General features: G+C 43.8%; 1 long non-coding RNA gene across 2 annotated transcripts in view; it reads left to right on the forward strand.

Moving 5' to 3' along the window:
- The first annotated feature begins 6 nt into the window (after positions 1 to 6).
- LOC102372980 overlaps positions 7 to 19,451 on the forward strand; it is a 23,736-nt gene continuing 4,291 nt past the window's right edge. The window contains exons 1-4 of one of the 2 annotated variants that reach the window (XR_003094664.1): positions 7 to 398; positions 2,913 to 2,948; positions 3,588 to 3,764; positions 4,714 to 4,762. This is a non-coding gene — a long non-coding RNA (uncharacterized LOC102372980). The remainder of the gene's footprint in view (positions 399 to 2,912; positions 2,949 to 3,587; positions 3,765 to 4,713; positions 4,763 to 19,451) is intronic. The other variant, XR_003094665.1, reaches the window with a different exon arrangement.

A 19,451-nucleotide genomic window follows, 5' to 3' on the forward strand; every position in this document is an offset into this window, starting at 1 on the left:
ACCGGCCTCGCTGCTCCCCGCCGCGCCGGACGAGTGAGGCTGTCGGGGTGTGTCCCCGTGTCCGTGTTACTGAGAAGCGAAGCTGCTCTTCTTCCGCCCCCTCTCTCCCTGCCAGGGCACGAGGCTGAAGCCGGAGCCCGCTCTGAAGGAGCCGGTTTGAGGCTCGGGCTGCGGGTCTAGACCTGCCCCTGCTCGAGCCCCCTCGGGACACCGCAGACGCACCCTGAGCCGTCCTCACGCGCCAAGGGCCCGGCGGGGCACGCGGCTGTCACACGGGGGGGGCTCTCGTGTCTGGTGAACGGCGGTCGCACACCTGGCGCGCCAGCGTGCGGCACCCACGAGAGGACCTGGAGGCCCCCGACGCCCCGGCCGAGGATCCCTGCGTCGGTGCCCGGGCGGTACGTCCTGAGCGGCGGTCGCGCGTGTCTCATCCGGGCAGTCGTGCGGTGCCAGGCGGTCGGTCTTTGGTACATTTAGACTCAGCAGGCCTGTTTCCCCTTTAGGGTAAATGGGGCTAATTTCATAACGTGTTTCCAGATGCTCAGTAACTATCAGGACTCGTATTTTTTCCACGCTACAGCATGTCTGTCTTACAATAAAGTCTCTTATTACGGTGAACTTTAGGAGGGAACGAAGCTCATCAAAATGTGCTTTCCTCGTAAAGACGTGCAGCATTTTGTATGGTCGTTCTTGGGGTCGCCACATGGTAAATAGGCCAAATAGGGTTTTGTACCTTGTTTTATAGGTTAAAGCGAGCACCTAAACTGAAGACCTGAATTTTAAATACAGTGTTAGCTTTAAACATGGTAAAGATTTAAGCTCGGTTTAAATCTTTACCGCGCGTTTAATTTCATTACTTGAGGTAAGTAATGAACTTGAAATTTGAGATGGGTCGAATGCCTTTGCTAGGACTCCTGTACCTACCTGCTGCTGCTTGTTTGGGCGCCCGCCCCAGCGAGTGGGGATTTGCAGGCATTCACTGATGGGGAGCTCCTTGGGGATCAGGACTTCAGGTATTGTCTGCCGAACTATGCCAGGATCAGCTGTTTACAGCTTCCAAGTCTGTTCTGGTTTTAGGGTTTGGTTTTATTAAATTTGAAGTGTCACAAAGAGACAGTCCCTTACACTGCTCTCGGGAAAACTTATTAGTTGGGTCGTATCTAATATTACTTTGAAGGTTAATGCGTTAGGAAAGAGGTGACTGGAAGCCTTTAAACCGATATGCTTGAAGGTCAGAGTTGTGTTGGGATCTTTTGAGACTGGTAATTGTTTGGTAACCGGAACAAATAGTTCAAAGAGTTTTCTCTTTTTTCAGTCCTTTAAGGGTTTTTTGTTTTGGTTTTTTGTTTTTCATTTTAATAATTGAGAAATTCAGTAGACTGGCTTCTTTACTCATGAGACCATTAGTTCTCTTTATAGACTGTTCAGATTCTGTAATGGATAAACTGGAGACATGGTATTACTGCTTACAACACAGGATCGATTTTACTGTCATCGTTGTAAGTGTGTTTAAAGCACGTGAGCACATAGTTTGAAGGCTGGCCCTTTGACCCTTGTATCATTTGTTTGGAATGCAGTGCTCAAGGCATGATTTAGATTGTGAGTTTTGGGACAGAAATTAGGCTTTTATATAGTGCTGCATACACCAGCATTCAGTAAAATGTCAGTTTAATCCAAAACTAATAAGTCTCATTTGGCATCTGTAGCCCAAGCCAAATGCTGGCCACCTGCTGATATGTCATTGGCAGCAAAGACCATGTGGAAGGTTTAGGAAGTTCCTGATGTATTAGTCGCATGCTCTAAAACAAAATAGTTTTTGTCTTGTGGATGAGCGGGACCACATTTGATGTATAAATATGAAAAAAGTCCAAAGGGGAGGCTAGCCAGTCAGGTCACCAAAGAGCCTAAACATTCTGCACTGCTCCTCTTTATTATATTGGATGTGATCTTTTTTTTTTTTTCCCTCTTTTTCAACGAGATGTGAGAAAAGCTATTAGATTTAGTTTAGATTTTTGTTTTTCATGGAAACATGAATTTCAGGATTCAGTATGAAACAAATGTTTTATGTGTTGACATTTGAGAGTTTTTTCTTTTTGTTCAGTTGAGGGTTTTTTTTAGACACACTGCAGTGTAAATACAGTTGGAGCCCAAATTAGGGTCTATTGCATATCATTATTTTTTCTGCCCTCGCTTTAGGAGTATCTTCTGCGGACACAAGTTTTTGTCATTTAGTGGATTATATAATACCTCCAGAAACCTAACTGCCATACAAAACTACTCCTTGGGAGGAGAGGGGGCTTCAGGAGAGAACAGCTTCTGCTGTGATTTATGTCAATAGGAAGACTCTTAATTCTTCCTACATCTTTCTGCCTAATCTTTCAAAGAGACATTGAAGTCAGAATTCTTACACTGTGCGTTAATGTAAGAACTTTATGTAAGAACAAATTTTGGAATTAGTTGAAAGATGAAAAGCTGTCCATGTCCCGTACTTTTCATGGTCCAATTAAACGTAGGTCAGGGGTTGGCAACGTTTTTGGGCAGAGTACCCAAAAACACCCACAACCTCAACTTAAGTTGGGGTGCCAGTGGCATATGGCAGGGGAGCAGCCAGGGGCCCAATCCTTATTGTGGTAGTTAAGCCCCAGCCCCTTCTGTGCTGTCTGCCCCCAAGGCATGTGCGCCAAGCAGATGGCCTTTGCGTGCCACATTCTGGCACCAGTGCTGGGGTTTGTCTATCCCTGATTATAGGTATTGAGAAGTTTTAATCAAATATAAGAATATAGATGGTGAAAGACAACCATATCTTTAATTTTAAAAACCCAATACTTTGGAAGCCTTCCACTGACCAGATCTGTCAAAAATGATAGTAAGACAGAAACAGTGAATTGTGAATTTTATTGTATTGCTTACAGGAGCATAAATAGCAACCAAAAACAGATTGCAAAAAGGTAAGATTTTTTTCCCCCTCATTTTCTTCCCCTGACTAGATCATCCCAGCCAAGGCTTTGTTTAGCTGGGTCTTAAAAACCTCCGCAGCCTCTTTGGCTGTTCCAGTGCTTTCCCCTCCTAGTGAGGGAGTTTTTCCTTGTATTTAACCTTCCCTTGCTGCAACTTGAGCCCATTGCTCCTTGTTCTGTCATCTGCCACCACTGAGACCAGTCCAGCTCCATCCTCTTTGGAACCCCCTGCAGGGAGTTGAAGGCTGCTGTTAACACCCCCCCCCCCCCCCCTTCTTTTTTCCAGACTAAAAAAAACCCAGTTCCCTCAGCCTCATCAATCACATGTCCCAGCCCCCTAACCATTTTCACTGCCCTCAGCTGGACTCGCCAGTTTGTCTACATCCTTTCTGTAGTGGGGGGCCCAAAACTGGATGCAGTTTAATTTGTGTACACATGTAAGTCCAAATGGCTTTAGTTGCATTCAGAATACTGAACACTGTTTAGCTGCTAGCTTCTCTGTCTGAGCTTGACAGACAGAATCCGGTATATCTTTGCAAGCATCTAGAAGATGTGTGGGTGACAGGTCCTTGTGATGCTTGTTTTGTTCCTGGTTCTCTATTGGTTTTCCTTCGTTTTTTTTTTCCCCAGGCTCTTCCTATCCTGTCTAATCAGTGGTGTGGATTGCGCTGGTGGTGAGCATATGTTCCAATAATGCCTCGACTTCACCCTTCCTTGAGGTTCAGGACCTTTGTGCCAGTGGAATTAGCATCTTTCTCCAGAACACGAGCGCCATATAAATGCCACAAAGCTGCTATCATATCATAGGTGATTATGAACTGTGGGGAAAGAATGTATAAGAAAGGAACTAACACCCATTAATAGTTGGGAGCTGTCACCGGGGGGGTGGGTGCCAAGTCATGTAAAAGTAACTAGATTATAGACGGAGAAGAGTTGATCTAGTCTCTTGGTCAAAACAGAACACTTTGTCACTGTTGAGAAGTAGCAAATTACTAATTTGACATCTGGCAATGTTGACTGCTTATGAAGAGGTTTTGTTTGTGACCAATTCTGGGCTTTGGTTGTGTTCAGAAAACGTACATACAAAACCCCGCTTGCAAGTCATAACCAAGTCCCCTGCTTATCTTTCATGTTCTTGATTTGAGCTGCTGTTGTGGAAGATTTGAACAACACTTTGTCCCTCCCAAAGTTACTGATGGTTTCTTGGGTCCACACCTGATGTTTAGTTGGTAGCAGTTTAGTAATGTTTCCGGATATATGGACTAGTTATTAAAATATACCGCTATGTTCTGAGGCAACGCTAGAAACTGCTCCAAAGCTACTCGGAAGAGAGACAATTCTTGGGCAGCAACACTCACTTCACAGCTACCGCTGCAATTTCCTCTGAGGATGCTAGTGAAACGCTGATTGGCACTCACACCTGGGTAGCTCTTGTCAACAGTGTTCCCAGAAGTTCCACTGATCTCTGGGGAAAATTAAAATCTCATTATTATGGAGTTACGCGAGACACGTTTCTGTTCTGCTTTGTGGCAGCAATTTTCAGCCAGGCTGGTCCTAACTTAGAGAATACGTTGCTGAACTGTGCATGCATCAGTGTACCTGCCTGTGCCAGTAGCAGTCTCGTGCCAAGAAAAGAGATTTCAATTTCTGGCTTGCCATTTTCTCCTTAGTTTCAAACCAGTTTGCTTGCTCTGCATGTTTTCTGGCTTGCAAAGCACAATCCTCTAATGCTAAATGTGCTTCTTTAATGTTCTAGGACAGATACAGTAATCCTGCACATGAAAACAAAGAACAAGAACTTTATTGTAAGTAAGATTATTTTTATGCTTTCCTGCAAGCTTTTCCTATCATCACAACCACTTCACTTGAGTGGAATACTGGCTATTCTGAGAATAGGGTGTGGAAGCAAACATTTACTTCAGGTTTCTTATTAAAAATGTCTCTTTCACTTGTGGACATACCATTTGGTAACCTTGTCTTTCTTGATACAGACTAAGGTTTGAATTGGAAACCAAACATTAACTGTGATATCCTTGCCTGAGTCACTGTATGTGTCCAGTAATGACTGAAAAATTAGCGTGTTGGTAATCTGTATTGCCCCAGAGGCAGAGATCTGAGTAACAGCTCTCCAGGCTGGATGTTGACTTTTAAATCGGTGGGAGCCAACCTTTCTTTTGGCACATGTGCCACATTAAGCCCCACACCTTTCCTGAGTGCAACTCCTAATACCTTTCCCCTGCCTACTCTGCTTACTGCTCCTTGCCCATCAGTCTGCCACATAGAGGCTGCCTGTGCCACTTGTGGCACATGTGCCACAGGTTGGCCACCTCTCCCTTGCATCATTGGTCTGCTCTTCTTACTTTCGGGTTGGGACAGGACTGTATTTCTTGTCACTTTTATGGAGCCCTTGGGACCTGCTGTCCATCAGTCTGCTGCCTCTAAATGTGGGGCAGGGACTAAAGGGATTTAAAGAAATCAGTTTATAACTTTGCATTTAAAACATATGAAGGATTATATTAATGTCCAAATCAAATAACCACGTTGATAAATATCCATGGGCCATACAGCTTCCTTAGTCTAGTGTCCTGGGAGTTTGGATGCCCTCTTATGCTTGTTCTTAGCCAAAAGGCAGAGAGCTGTCTTTATCTCTGAAGTAAAAGAATACGGAACTTGCTTGCCAGATATGCGGCAGCATGAACTCCTTATCAGTTGAGTGTTTATAGGGTGCCAGATTAGCTGTATCCACCCCTAGCAAATGCATTTATGCTTTCTTCCTAGTCTCATGGAGTAAGAATGTGTCCTGCACTGTTGGCTGGATATACTTTTTTGGTATTGAATCAAGTTGACGTGTGCTTGCATGCTTCATAGATGCAGAATGCTTCTACAATTGTTGTTGGGTGTAAATGAACTTGAATGTGTTGTAGAGCTTCTGTGCAAAAAATGGGTAAGTTTGTGGGAGTTTTTTTGTTTGTTTGGAGTTTTTTTTGTGAGAGTCTAGGTAGAGATTTTTTTAATATGAGAATGGATTGCATGATTATTTCTTTCTTATTTAGGCAACTGAATGTGTGTCCCGGTCGTGTTCTTGAAAGTGCTGCACATCTGCAGCTTCTGAATTTTGAATGGGATTTGTTAGCATTTAGGATCTCTCTTGAAAAAGAGGTCACTCTCAAATGACTAACCTGTAGCATCTGTATGATCAGTCTTGATGTCACTGTGTGGTAAATGGGCCATCCAGTCTCTTACCTGAGAAATTGTGATTGATTCTTTTTTTCAGAATTAAAATATACCACAACTTCATTCTGGCAGAAAAGAAAGCCTTCTCAAAATCGCTGCAGAAGAACCACTTTATTCCCTTGAGGGGTTTTGGAATAATTTGTTATTAAAATCTTTACTTCTATAGCTCCTTTAACTGTCTTCAGTTCAGTTCTTAAAAGTATGTCCCTTGACATGCAGCTAATCGCTATTGCAGAAAGTAAAACTTTTTGAGATTGCATAAACACTAAGACGTGCACTTGTTCAGTGAGGATTTTTTCATTAAATTGAATCTCTCCACTTGTGCAGGACATTTGTTGCCAGCAGAAGGAACTGTCTGCAGTGAGTACTCTGTATTGGAAGCGAGTACTCTAATTCTGTTGCTTTCTCAGCATAATACTTTGCAGGTTTCAAAGTCTTTATTTAAAAAGTTGCTTTAGAATCTGGAGTAAGGCTAGGGATTCTCAACATTCTTGTAAATTGGGTTGCATGTCTGTTGTTGACATGGTTAGTGATTCCCCCTACAACCAGGGTGCCACGGTATGTGATTCACAAATTTTAGATTTCAAATATTATTACCACTGTAATGTCTCCCTTTTGGCGCTTTTTTATTTATTTATTTATTTATTTATTTATTTTTACCCCTGCTTTCTTCCTCCTCTCTTCCCTGCTTTATCTTTTGCCTTTCTTATCTCTACCTATTTACATTCTCACTGACATCCTGCCACACTTTTAGCTTTTCTCAGTCCTTGAAGTCTCAGAACAGCAGAGACTGCCTGAAGAAGGGTGACTGCGCTCAAAAACTTGCTAAGAACTTTTTTTCCAACTAGTTGGTTGGTCTAATAAGAGATCACATCTACTCAAAGAACCTTGCTGCAGATTTCAAATAGGAATTTGTGGTTGTGATCTTTCCAAGTTCTTTGCAACAGAAGAACTCCTCTATTTTTTCTTAACTCAAGAATGGAAACTAAGAGCTGATATTTTCCAGGGGATGCCTTGGGTATGAAAAGAGGGAGAATCGCTGGCTTAGGTTATACTTGGAGTGGTAGTAAGAGTTTGTATGGAACCAAAATGACTAGAATGTCTTGTGATTTGCATTTTCAAGACTTACTTTGATCCCATTGACCTGTCTCTTTCCCATCTGCCCCCATTACCTAGATCTGAATAAGTAAAAGGGCAGCTTTTGAGCAAGAACTGCCTCTGTGTTTACAGCCCTACATTGGAATTATTGGTGATACCCATAATACAAATAGTGATTCAGCTGGATGACATCTAGATCAGTTATGCACGTGGCAAATTGTGCATAGGTTCTGGTGTCGGAAGGGACCTCAGTGGACCATCTAGTCCTACCCCCTGCCCCTGGCAGGCAAGAAAAGGGTTGCCAAACCTGGGATCAGGTGAACCCAGCCAGGTGCCTGTGCAGTCTCCTCTTGAAGACCCCCAAGGATGGGGCGAGCACCACCTCCCTTGGAAGCCCATTCCAGATCTGCATATCTATTACAGATATATAGTTGTAGCTGAAATAAATTTCAGAACTCTAACCTTTTTTCTTTTTAAACAATAGTGGCTAAAGGCATCTGTGTTTTTTTTTCATTAGCTTTTTGTGGTGCTTTGTCTTGTTTACCAGCAGTGAAAGTAGTAATACCTAGAATAGCTGTCTTTAGTAGCCATCACATGCGGTCACAGAAATCTGGACCTGGTTTTGAGGGGGGGGGGGGGGGGAAGCTTACAATTTGAAAAACACTTTTGAAGATGTTTTGTGGGGGAGGGGGTTCCTTTTAGTCTACTTCCTTTTTTTTTTTTTTTTAATACTACCAGCTTTTTGTGTTACTATTTACGTGTATGTGGTAAGATGACAGATTGCAAGTATTACCTAGGTGGCTTGCTCCTTCTGATTTCCACCTAAAGCACGTTCCCCTCTAGTGTCTTGTCTCAAACTCTTGTCAGTTAGACTTACCTATTTTCCCTTCTTTTTTTTTTAGTTTAGTTGCTGTCACATCTGACCTTTTTCTCTTGGTCTTTGTACTCCTTTAAAATTCACAAGCACTAAAGGTATTAGCCAGTAATGGGTTTTTAACTTCTGATTTGTGTTCCTTCTCTGCATCCTGTAAAATTTCATAGCACTTGGTAAAAGCCACTTTTAATCTTGGTGTGTTTTTAAAGTGGCTTAATTTTGATTTTTTTCCTAATAGAAGCAAAGCAGAAAGGAAGCACTAAAAGAAGCTGCCATATGACTACTTCTGTTCAGCTTTTTGCTGATGGGTGACATCATATGGCTACTTCTGATGCTGTGAATCGTGAGACTTATACGTTGGTTTTGAGGGATGAGGGAGTTAGCTATGCCTTGACTCTAACGCAATATTTCACATCTTTCTAGGGCACAAACCATGAAGCAGATGTGGGAAAACAACACTTCATGTAAAAACATGACACTCTTGTAGTGTTATGCTTCCATTCCCTATATGGAAAGGCTTAGAGTCAAGAGAACTGAAATTAAGGATTGCATCAAGTGCTGTGTTTAAAATAGTCTAGCACTTCCTGTTTTAAAAACATGCTTGTCTTGAGGCTGCCCTTGAAAGCTGCTAACATACTGTTTAACTTTAATAGATCTTTGTCACAGTAATTGTTCAGGCATTGCAGATTCCTGGTTTTTTGTTTCTTGTTTTGTTTTTTTTAAGCTGCACAAAAGAGACCACTTTAATTCTAATGAATCTTTTGATGTAGAAGACAGGTGACACTTTATCTACACAACATAGTTACTGACTAACTTCTGGGTGGTGTACTAAAACTACTTTGCAAATGGCTAGCTGGCTTCTGCTGGCAGGGATGCCTTGTTTTACGGAGGCTTTTTTGGCTTTCTGTTTTTATTCTTGTTCTGGGTGATATTATCCTGAATAAATATGGACCACATTCAAATGATAATAGTCATTCCAGACATGTGCCCATTACTTAACATTAAGTAGACCCATTGTGCTAAACCTGTGACCCACAGGCTGGGTCTGGCCTGCAGTAGAGGGAATCGGCATCAAACTGCTCAAGAATCAGCAGCAGGCTGCTGGGCCCTGCCATATCCCCTGCCCTGTGCTTTGCTGTGTTCTCCCTGCTCTCTCTTTTTGCTTTCCCCTCCCCCCCCTTGTGGCAGGTGTTTACTGGAGGTAAGCTTTTCTTCTCTTCTTCCCTTCCTCTGCCATTGGCAGCCATTCTCTTTCCCCCTCCTCTACTGGCGGGGAACACTGGCCAACCCTGCAGCCAGGCACCAAGCCTGCTGCTCTACAAGATTGTGTTCTCCTGCAGTGGATCATCCCCTGTGTTGTCAGATATTGAGGCAAACCAGATACCCAGGCAAAACTTTTAGGCTTGAGGTGCTCCTCCAGAAAATGTCAGCTCTTGGCTTTCACTCCTTTTCTTGACTACAGAAAAGAGAACTCGGAAAAACACAAACGGGTCAGAATGTTTTGACACCGGGGACTGGCTAATAACTACAGACATTCAGGGGTGGGTGAGCGGGGTGCGGGGTAGAGATGGTTGGATCGGGTTCAAAATGGCTACCCAATGTAACTTTGTTCGCCCCAGGTACAGACTTTACTTTCAGACCTGGTCTTGATGATTGGAAAGCAGTCTAAACCCATAACTGTACAGAAGTTTCCACGCACAGACCAATCTAAAAATGGGTGAACCTGGTCTAAGATAAACCTGGATCAAGGTTAGATCAGTGCATGGAACTTGTGTAGTTTCCTGTGTAGCCCTAGGGCTAGGAAAGCCCAGCTGCTGGCCCCAGCCCCAGGGCTGTGCTTCTCACACCCCCCATATCTGGCACTGTGGGCTGTCTTTAGTCCCTCAGCCCCTTGCCACCCCATCCTGCATACCACTCCAGGTACCAATTTTATCATGATTCACTACTGCTGAAGCTGTGCAAGTAAGCCCCAGTGGAGGGAGGGATGGAGGGGAGGGGCTGGGGGACTAAAAATAATCCCATGACTCCTGCAGACCCCATAAGTCCCCCTGATCCCACTAAACCCTCCTGGAACTTCTCCCCCTGCCCCCAATTCCATGGCAGACGCTCCCCACTAGCTCCTCCCTGTCCAGACTTGCCTTGGATTGGGTGGCCATTTGGAGCCCAATCCAACTCCTTCCTAATGTCCCTGAATGTCTGTACTTAACCATGGATTCCTACTCAATCTCTGGGTTTATCTTGTAGAATGTAGATCATGTTTGCATACCTAACAATGCTATTATTGTGCAGCACCCTGTTTGAGAATCACTGCACCAATATTGTTTAATTACCATGACTCAAGGCAACCCATAGGTAATGGGATAGAAGATTTCTGTAATACTGACACTGGAAAAACCATTTACTAAAATACACGTGGGTAGGGAGGTGGCTGGAGACCTCAATCTATTTCCCAGGTCCCTGCTGGACACTACTGCATGTAGACTGTTAATTATGCTAGACTGCTCCCTGCTTCTCTTTGCAACAAGTTCCTTGACTGGCTCAGTAATAGAGAATTCCACGTGAATAAAACTATTTAACAGTTTAAGAATCCTCCATGTAATAGCAGAGTAGAAATGAAAGGTGCAGAAGAAAGTTATTTACTTGCAAAAGTCAAGTAATGTAGCATGCCTGTTGGTGGGTATTGTTCTCCATAAATCACAGAAATTAAGGGCTAGAAGAAACCTTGACAAATCGAGTCTAACCCCTGTGCTCTGTGAGCAACAGTGCTGAGATCAAATGATCCCAGCAAAGTGTCTGTCCAGTCTCCTCTTGGATTTCCAAGGCTGGGGACTGCACCACCTCCTTGGCAAGTCTATTCCAGATTCTGGCCACCCTTACTGTAAAGTTCTTCCTTGCATCCAACCTGAAACAGTCCTTTTAACAGTTTATGGCCATTGCTCCTTGCCCTCCCCTAGGACGCCCTAGTGAACAGATTTTTTTTTTTTTTTCTCTCAGCTCCCAATATTCACCCCTTATATACTTGTAGACAGCTACCATGTCATCCGTCCCATCCCGTCATCTTTCCCCCCCAGTCTTTTCTTCCCCAGGCTGAACAGTCCCAGATCCCTTAGTCTTTCTTACAAGGTTTGTCCTCCAGTCCCTTTATTATTGTGGCCCTTCTCTGGACCCTTTCAAGATTTGTCCATGTCTCTTTTGAAGTACAGTGCCCAGAACTGGACACAGTTTTCCAGATGCATGTGCTGATGCATCCCAGTGTGCTATTAGCTGTGTTGACTACAGCACTGCGCTGACAGCTTGTGTTCATCCGCTGATCAGCCATAACCCTGAGGTCCCTTTCAGCCATCGTGCTGGCCAGGCCATCTCCTCCTAACCTCTATTCATGTCGCTGGTTACTTCTCCCCAGACCAAGCACTCTGCATTTATCCTTACTGAACTGCATCGGGTTCCGCTCCGCCCACCTTTCCAGTTTGTCCAGGTCCACTTGGATCTGCATCCTATCCCCTCCTGTGACTGCTTTTCCCCATAACTTAGTACTGTCTGCAGACTTGGCTAGCGTGCTTTATTTAAAAATAGCTTGTTCTTTTTGGATGCCATTTGGAAAGCTATATATAGTGGGTGGCAGAAGTTGCATGCAATTTGGAAAGCTATATATAGTGGGTGGCAGAAAAACTAGTTCCCTGTTGGAAAGGGAACATATAAATAAGAGAAAATGGGTGGGGAAAGAAGTCTCACCATGCTTCTGGTACTGGTGTGATCTTAATTCTACTATTCAACCAGAATTGTCTCCGTTTCCTGTGCAGTCTTTTAGGGATGCCTCTTGGTTTCATAGTTGTGCTCCCAGTTAGCAAACCTCTCTCCATTCAGTGCTTTGTGTACTTCCTTTTTGTCAAGTGACAGACCCAGAGCTCTGTCATTAATGTCGGGAATCTATAACCAGTGCTCACAAACATTAACGCTTGGCCCTGATAGCTCAGAAACCACGTGAGCAATCAGTGTTAACTGGAGAACCACAACATGTACATCCCTAGATGAATTGTGGCAAACACTCTTCTTCAAATGAAGAGCCTGCAATGCTTCCATTGTGATTGATAGAGACAATGTATTCATGCATTATATTATTCATGATTGCAGGAAAGACCTGCCCAACACATGCAGGGAGAAAAACACTTGCGTTAAGAGCTACAGTTGATAAGTTGAAGAGCCACTTGTGCCTCAGGAGCTGCAGTACTGCTACATTAACACATTCGTATGTCTGGTGAAAAACCCTCTCGTTTCACTATTTTCACTGGTGGGAAGGAAGTTAAAAATAAATAAAACTTAGCTTGGCACATAGAGATCAGCATAAGAGGAACCTTATCTTGAAATGAGTCTCCTTCTCAGTTTTTTAGGTTATGCTTGGGAAATCCTACTTAAATGCATGTGTGTACGTGTTACATTTCAAAGTGGACATGGCAAGAATTTTCATCTCTTACTAAACCAACTGTATGGTTTTTTATGGCAAGTTTTTGGATATCACAGTTCCCTTCTGTCAGGCCTTTTGAGGTGTAGAAGGTTTTGTGTTTATGCAAATACTTTTCTGGGATCACTTTAAAATGATAAGCTATTGTAAACTTTGCTTTTACAGATGCAGTGCATGAAAATGTTGCATGTGAGGTAAAAATGCAAATTTTTAACACTTTTAGTCCATAATTGTTGTATAAAAGCAGCATAAGTGGAAGGATGCAAACCAGTAGAAATCGGGGTCCAAGGCTAGAATAAAATGTCCAGGGTTTTTCCCCTTAAAGTCCCCGTTTTGTATTCTGAGGTAGTCTGAAAAATGTTTCTTTCCCCTCTTCCCTCTTGCATACAGGCCCCCCAAATCAGATTTCTTCTACCTAAGTTCAGCTATATCTGACAAACAGCTCACTTTTTGCCTGCTAAGAATACCTAGCCACCTGAAGTTGATCTGAAAGATGTTCCTGAAGCTTGCTTGGCAACAGTAGAGAGTCCAAATGTTGGCGAAGCGGGGGCTGGGAGAGGAGATAAGATGAGACTGGAATCCTTGTCAAGGTGTTACCCAAAACAATTTAGGGGCACAGAGAGCCACATCCTCCCCTCTTTTTGTGCTTAAATTTGACAGTAAATTTTAGTTCCTAGCTGATAAACTAATGAGCACATTATCACTTCTAGCATGAACTAGACAAGTGTGCTATCTGTATTTTCACGAAGCTGTATTCCTTCATGGAGGCAAGGCTTTTGCATACTGACTCATCTGCAAAATGATCACACTAAATGAGAATGTGACAAGTCCAGTTCCATCAAATACCAGAACAGTGATTCATCAAATACTGAGCAACACGAGTAACAAAGACCACGTGAGATTTTAAATAGCAGCATGATTTTTCCAAATAGAAACTAGCCACTGCAGTGGATCCAGATTATACTGTGCAGTTTTAATTTCTAAGATGCACAAATTTTATTTGCCACCAATATTTAGAACTACGAGTCAACTATAACGTGGTCCAGTTCAACATAATGGACCTGCAACCAATTTGGTTTCTAATATACAAGTGAATAGGCTGTATCTGAGGAAATGGGGAGACGGGGGGTGAGAACACTAGACTGGATTTTTAATGCTAGTTTTACACCAGCTAAATCCCTAAGGCTTATTCAAGAGGTACAGCCCTCCTGTTTATTTGGGAAAATACAATATGCTTTTGGGTTTGCATAAAACCTGCTTGATTGCCTGTACAGCCTTAGACTTTCCAGAGAAAATTCTTTGCACGTATTAGTAAATATTGTAGTGAATATAGTACTTCAGACCAAGGACAGAACCCTAGGCCTATGCTTTAATTTACTTGTGCTACAGTCAGATACGATGTCTACTTTGAATCCCAAAACGAAGTTAAAATGGGGAAACCTGAATGAAATTTTCCAGCTGACAGCAGGCAGCTGTTATGCCACAATTTTATAGGCTTGGCTATGTCATAGAAAAAGCAGAATCATGGGCCAGGTCCACATGTGATGTGGACGCTTGGTTCCCTAGGGACAACTAGCAGTGGCGCACCTTGTGCTGCCGCTGGCTGTCCCTGGGGAACGCCTGTGCCACGTGCCTTCTGGCATGCAGCAAGTTACCCAGGTGGGGTAGGGGAGGCTGGGGCCAGCACTGAGCTGGCCCCAGCAGCCTTACCTGGGGGCTTCCTGGGGCTGCAGCAGCAACAATTCTGCTGTGCAGAGCCTAACTGGCAGCTGCAGCACAGCTCCTGGTAGCCCAGCCCTGCTTTTGAGTGGCGCATGCTGCACTCTTCTGGACCTCCAGGGGTCAAAAAAAGAGCAGCATGGAGAACAACTAAATATGTGGTGTGTGGCTGTCTGGATGCGGCCATGGAGTTCAGACTGGACAGCAGCAGGACGTGGTGCTCTGCTAGGGCATGTGGAGCAGTAGAGTGTGACATTGAGACTGTCTGAAATCTTTAAGCTTTCAGAATGGCAAGAAAGACAAGTGCTGCAAGTGATACTTGAAGACTTCCTGTTCTGTCAAGTCTTTCCTTATGTGGTCAGTCTGGATTGCAATCTGCTTGTGATGACTAAAGCAACAAGAGGAGTAAAAGTAGATCATGTGAGTCTGATCATATTGTTTTAACTCTGGGAAGTTGAAGCTTCCCAGTTGTCTCTGACAGGAGTGTTTCTCCATCACAAGATGGAGAAAAGTCTCCACTCTTTATTAATGTAAGCAGTTCAGAACTGTGTGAACTCTGCACCCCAGTATCCTTGTATAGAAGCAGTGTTGTTAGCGTTGGTTGGTTTTTAATACTTACTTACATTTAAATGTATATATTTTAGGCCGGGGTGCCCAAGGGTTCTCATTACTCTGTTCTTTGGGCTTATGTCGGAGTCCATCTAAGGAGTTCTTCCCCTTCCTGCCCATGACTCCGAATCCAGCTCCTGGAGAGTAACCAGTTCCCTTCTTTAATCTGTTGAACCAGACTCCTCTCCTATCCAAACCTCCTTTTCTCTGTTCTGTAACTTTAGTCCCCTTTTATCAAGTGACTGGCTCAATCCCCAATCAAGCTGTTAGTTACTACCCCACTAGTGTTCAGCCTTTGAGAACTGCCTTGGACAGCAGCAGTCTGCCTCAGCGAGATGCATTTTAAGAGGATACAGTTTTATTGAATCTCCATTGCTCCTGGATGGGGGGAGGGAGCTGTCACTTAACATTTTTTCACTCTCAATTTCTCTACACTTAGGAATTTCACCGTCTCAGCTAGCATTAATAAATTACATATATTGTCACATCCATACCAAACTTTGAATTTTGACTACATAGGTTCAACTAACTCATTATGGAGCAAGGAAAATTTTAACTACATAGGCAGTGTATACCACCTGATCACAGGCAATCATGATTTGCCATTCTAAAGATGCCTGAGTATGAGCACTTGTCTGTCTGGAAAGATGGGTATTGAGGTGGGCGATTCTGTAATTTCAGATGCAGGTATTGTAATCCAACTAATGCTGGATGTTTAACATAGTTGAGGATTTAAGATTCTACTATTCTTGGGAGCCTGCAATACTGGATGTACCAAAAACTTAGTGCTAAATATTTTACTTTAAATACTGACTTTAATTTCCTGCAAGGCACTGATTACTAACTTTTGTGAAAAATCTTGTTGGCTGGCGCAGAGGTATTTTGCTAATTAGTCTGATCTCTAGTCTCAAACTGGAGATCTAGAACTATTCTCAGATTTGATCGTGGTGGTGAGTGGTATGTGTGCTGGTCATACAAATGAGTTACGGACATAGAATTCGTAAGTCATGATAACCAGCTTGCAATAATGTCTCTGTTTTCCTACTGGGGCAGAGAACTGTTTCATTCATGTACAATGTATGAACCTCAGCCCTTATTAGTATTGATTCTTCAAGACTGTCAATTGTTTGAATGCTGCTTCTCCCATAATTGTGTAGAATTGAACACACGGCTTTAAATTGAGCTAAAAGTTAGCAGAGAAAATCCCAGCAACAAAATGGCTGAGAAATTAACTCTGATTCCCCTGCCTGCCTCCACTGAGTGTATGCTAACAGACTTTTCCAGGCATTGCTCTATTACCTAATTCAGGCTTTCTTCCCCATCCACCCATTTGCAATACAGTATATGGAAAGATTAGCTGCCTTTCTCCAACCAACGGAGTCTGAAACACATGTTACTTTTAATGCATAGCTTAGTATATAGCAGAACAAACATTCTTCTGGTAACTTGGCTCTAATTCAATTTGAGAACAGAGACTGACATCACTGCATTACTCACCACATTGTTACTTGTCTAACTTAACTACTGTTCAGGCCCGAGTTATATCCAGCATTACTGCAGGAAAGCTTGAAATGTAAATAGATGGTTTCCTGTGACATTTGAAATCTGACTAGGTTGATTTTTAAAGGCCTCATTGCAGGTGTTGGTGTAACATGACTTCTGCAACAAGGAGCTGGTAGATCTTGCTTCTTTCTATCCCAAAAGGAGCCTATTATTTGTAGCTTCTCAGTTGCTGTGTACTTTCTGATACTCAAATACAAAAAAATTCTGTATGTGGGTGGGGACAGAGGAGGTTCTGTTCTTAACCTTATGTTCACCCAAGCTGGCTACTCTGAAGTATTAAGGACTATTCCTACTTCTCACTCAACTCTACAGCTGAATGCTTGAACAGTTATTCTACATTACTGTGATCCATACCAGGATATTAATTTCTATCTTAACCGGTGAAAAAGTTGTGATGACAATTTGAATAGTGGTTCCTTGAACAGATCTGAGTTATTGGCAAGATTTATTTGAACTGGTATGTTTTGCAGAACTGAGTAAGGAGACTAGCAGGGGCACAGTTTCCACTTTTTTGAAAACACAGAAACATTTTAACCAATAGACTTCTAGGAATTTGGAATAACTGCCACTCATGTTCACAAAGTGACCATACATTTGCATTAATTGGAACAGTCATTGGCTGGGATCTCTTAAGTAAGGCATGCAAATGTAAGCTAGATACTCCAGCTGGGGCTAAATACGTAAATATTGGCTCAACCGCACATGGTGAGCTCTTGTTCACCAGAGGACTTCCAAACTGAGCAGAAGCTTAACTTCAACATTTGACTTCCCAATGAGGAAACTGGCCCGTTCTGCACTGAATTGTTCAGTGAAGCTGATATTTAAAAAACCTCAGCCAGTTGAGTATTCATTCTCTTTTCCCTCCCAGCTTAACTTTAAAAGCCTCTGGCTGGTGCTTGATTCCCTTCTAATCATCCAGAGCTGCTGACACTGAATTCCTTCCCCCATTAGCACTGTACCATTTAGCTACTGGACAAAAGGGAGGCACCAACTTTCCTTCAAAATGCAACTACAAAAGCAGCTGCAACCATTACCATGTTCAGTGTGGTGGGTATGAACTCTGAACTACGTGAGATTATGTGGTTCCTGATGGGGCTTAAATATATGTGCTGATGTGTTTCTGGGCATTCTTTGAGGTGGACCTTTAGGTGTCTGTAGAATTAACAAGCTTGAGCACATGCAGGGTTAGGCAGTTTAGCAAGAGATCTGAGGATCTGGATATGAACTTGTGCAGCAGTGTATTTTTTGTGCCTCTAACACAATGCGACTCTCTCAACATCACACAGGAAGTGGGACTTGGGACTCAGTAAGTCTCAACTACTTGGATCATCACCTGCTGGAATTCACTATCCAGCGCAGGGTGTCAGGGGCTTATAGCAAGACTAAAGCCCTTGACTTCAGAAGGGCCAACTTCAATGAGCTTTGGATATTAGGGGGGGAGGCACTGAAGGCCCAGAAGGTAGAGGAGATGGGAGTCCATGAGGGATGGTCGTACCTTAAGGGGGCGATCGTCTAGGCCCAGAGGGTAACGCCCTTGCTTGTCTCAGGGACTGGGGGGGTGGTAAGAGTGCTCGGAAACCCCCGTGGGTCAGCAAGGGCATTCAGAAATGCTTGAGGACTAAAAGGGGGGTGAAAGGGGGGTGGTACAATCAGTGGAAGGGAGGGGCTATCACCAAGGAGGAGTATTCCTCCTTGGCCTGTGAGTGTAGGAGGGCCATTAGGAAGGTCAAGGCAGAGATGGAACTCAGGCTAGCGTCCAGGATTAAGGACAACAAAAATTGGAAGCAAGAAGAGGGCACCAGGCAATATAGGGCCCCTGCAAGACTCAAATGGTAACCATGTGGCTACGCCAGACGAGAGCCTATTTTTTTTAACAGTTTCTTTGCCTCTTTTCTTGAACGGGGACCAGGACATCCCTCCTGCCAGAGGTAGGGATAGTCTTGGGAATAGCTCTGACAGGCCTTGGGTCAGCGCAGAGGTAGTTAGGGATCTTCTGGAAGGGCTGGACACTTTTAAATCTGCAGGTCCAGATGCCCTCCACCCAAGGGTGTTGAGGGAGCTGGCAGGGGTCATTGCGGAGCCCTTGGCCAGGCTGTATAAGCATTTGTGGTCCTCTGGCCAGGTGCTGGGGGATTGGAAACTGGCTAATGTGGTCCCCACTTTTAAGAAAGGGAAGAAGGAGGACCCAAGTAACTATAGGCCTGTAAGCTTCACCTCGGTCCTCGGGAAGATCTCTTGGAGAAAAGCAAGGAGCACATCTGCGGGGGGCCTGCAGGGGAGATCATGCTCGGGGGCAATCAGCATGGGTTCATTGAAGGCAGAACCTGCCTTCAACCTGATTGCCTTTTATGACTAGGTAACTAAATCCTTGGATGATGGTGTTGCTGTGGACGTAGTCTTTCTAGACTTTAAGAAGGCCTTTGACACTGTCTCACCCCGTTCTCAATTTAAGTGACTGTGGCATGGATGCCTGCACAGTTGGATGGGTAAAAAACTGGCTGATGGGGTGCACCCAGAGAGCAGTGGTGGACGGGTCGTACTCAACCTGGCGAGATGTGAGCAGTGGGGTACCCCAGGGCTCAATCCTTGGGCCCGCACTGTTTAACATCTTCATCAGCAACTTGGATGAGGGGGTTGAAAGCACATGTCCAAGTTTGCTGATGACACTAAGATGTGGGGTGAGGTGGGCACACTTGAAGAGAGAGAGAGAGAGAGAGAGAGAGAGAGACTGCAATTAGATTTAGACAGACTACAAAAGTGGGCAGATGAGACTAAGATGGGGTTCAGCGTAGATAAATGCAGGGTGCTGCACCTTGGGAGAAGGAATCCACAGCATACATACAGGCTGGGGAGTTCCCTTTCCGCCTCTGTGCTTCTAAGAGGGGATCTTGGAGTCATTATTGACTCCAGGATGAACATGAGATGCCAATGCCAGAAC

The sequence above is a fragment of the Alligator sinensis genome, unplaced genomic scaffold (assembly GCF_000455745.1).
Source record: "Alligator sinensis unplaced genomic scaffold, ASM45574v1 scaffold708_1, whole genome shotgun sequence".
In the NCBI taxonomy this organism is placed as follows: Eukaryota; Metazoa; Chordata; order Crocodylia; family Alligatoridae; genus Alligator; species Alligator sinensis.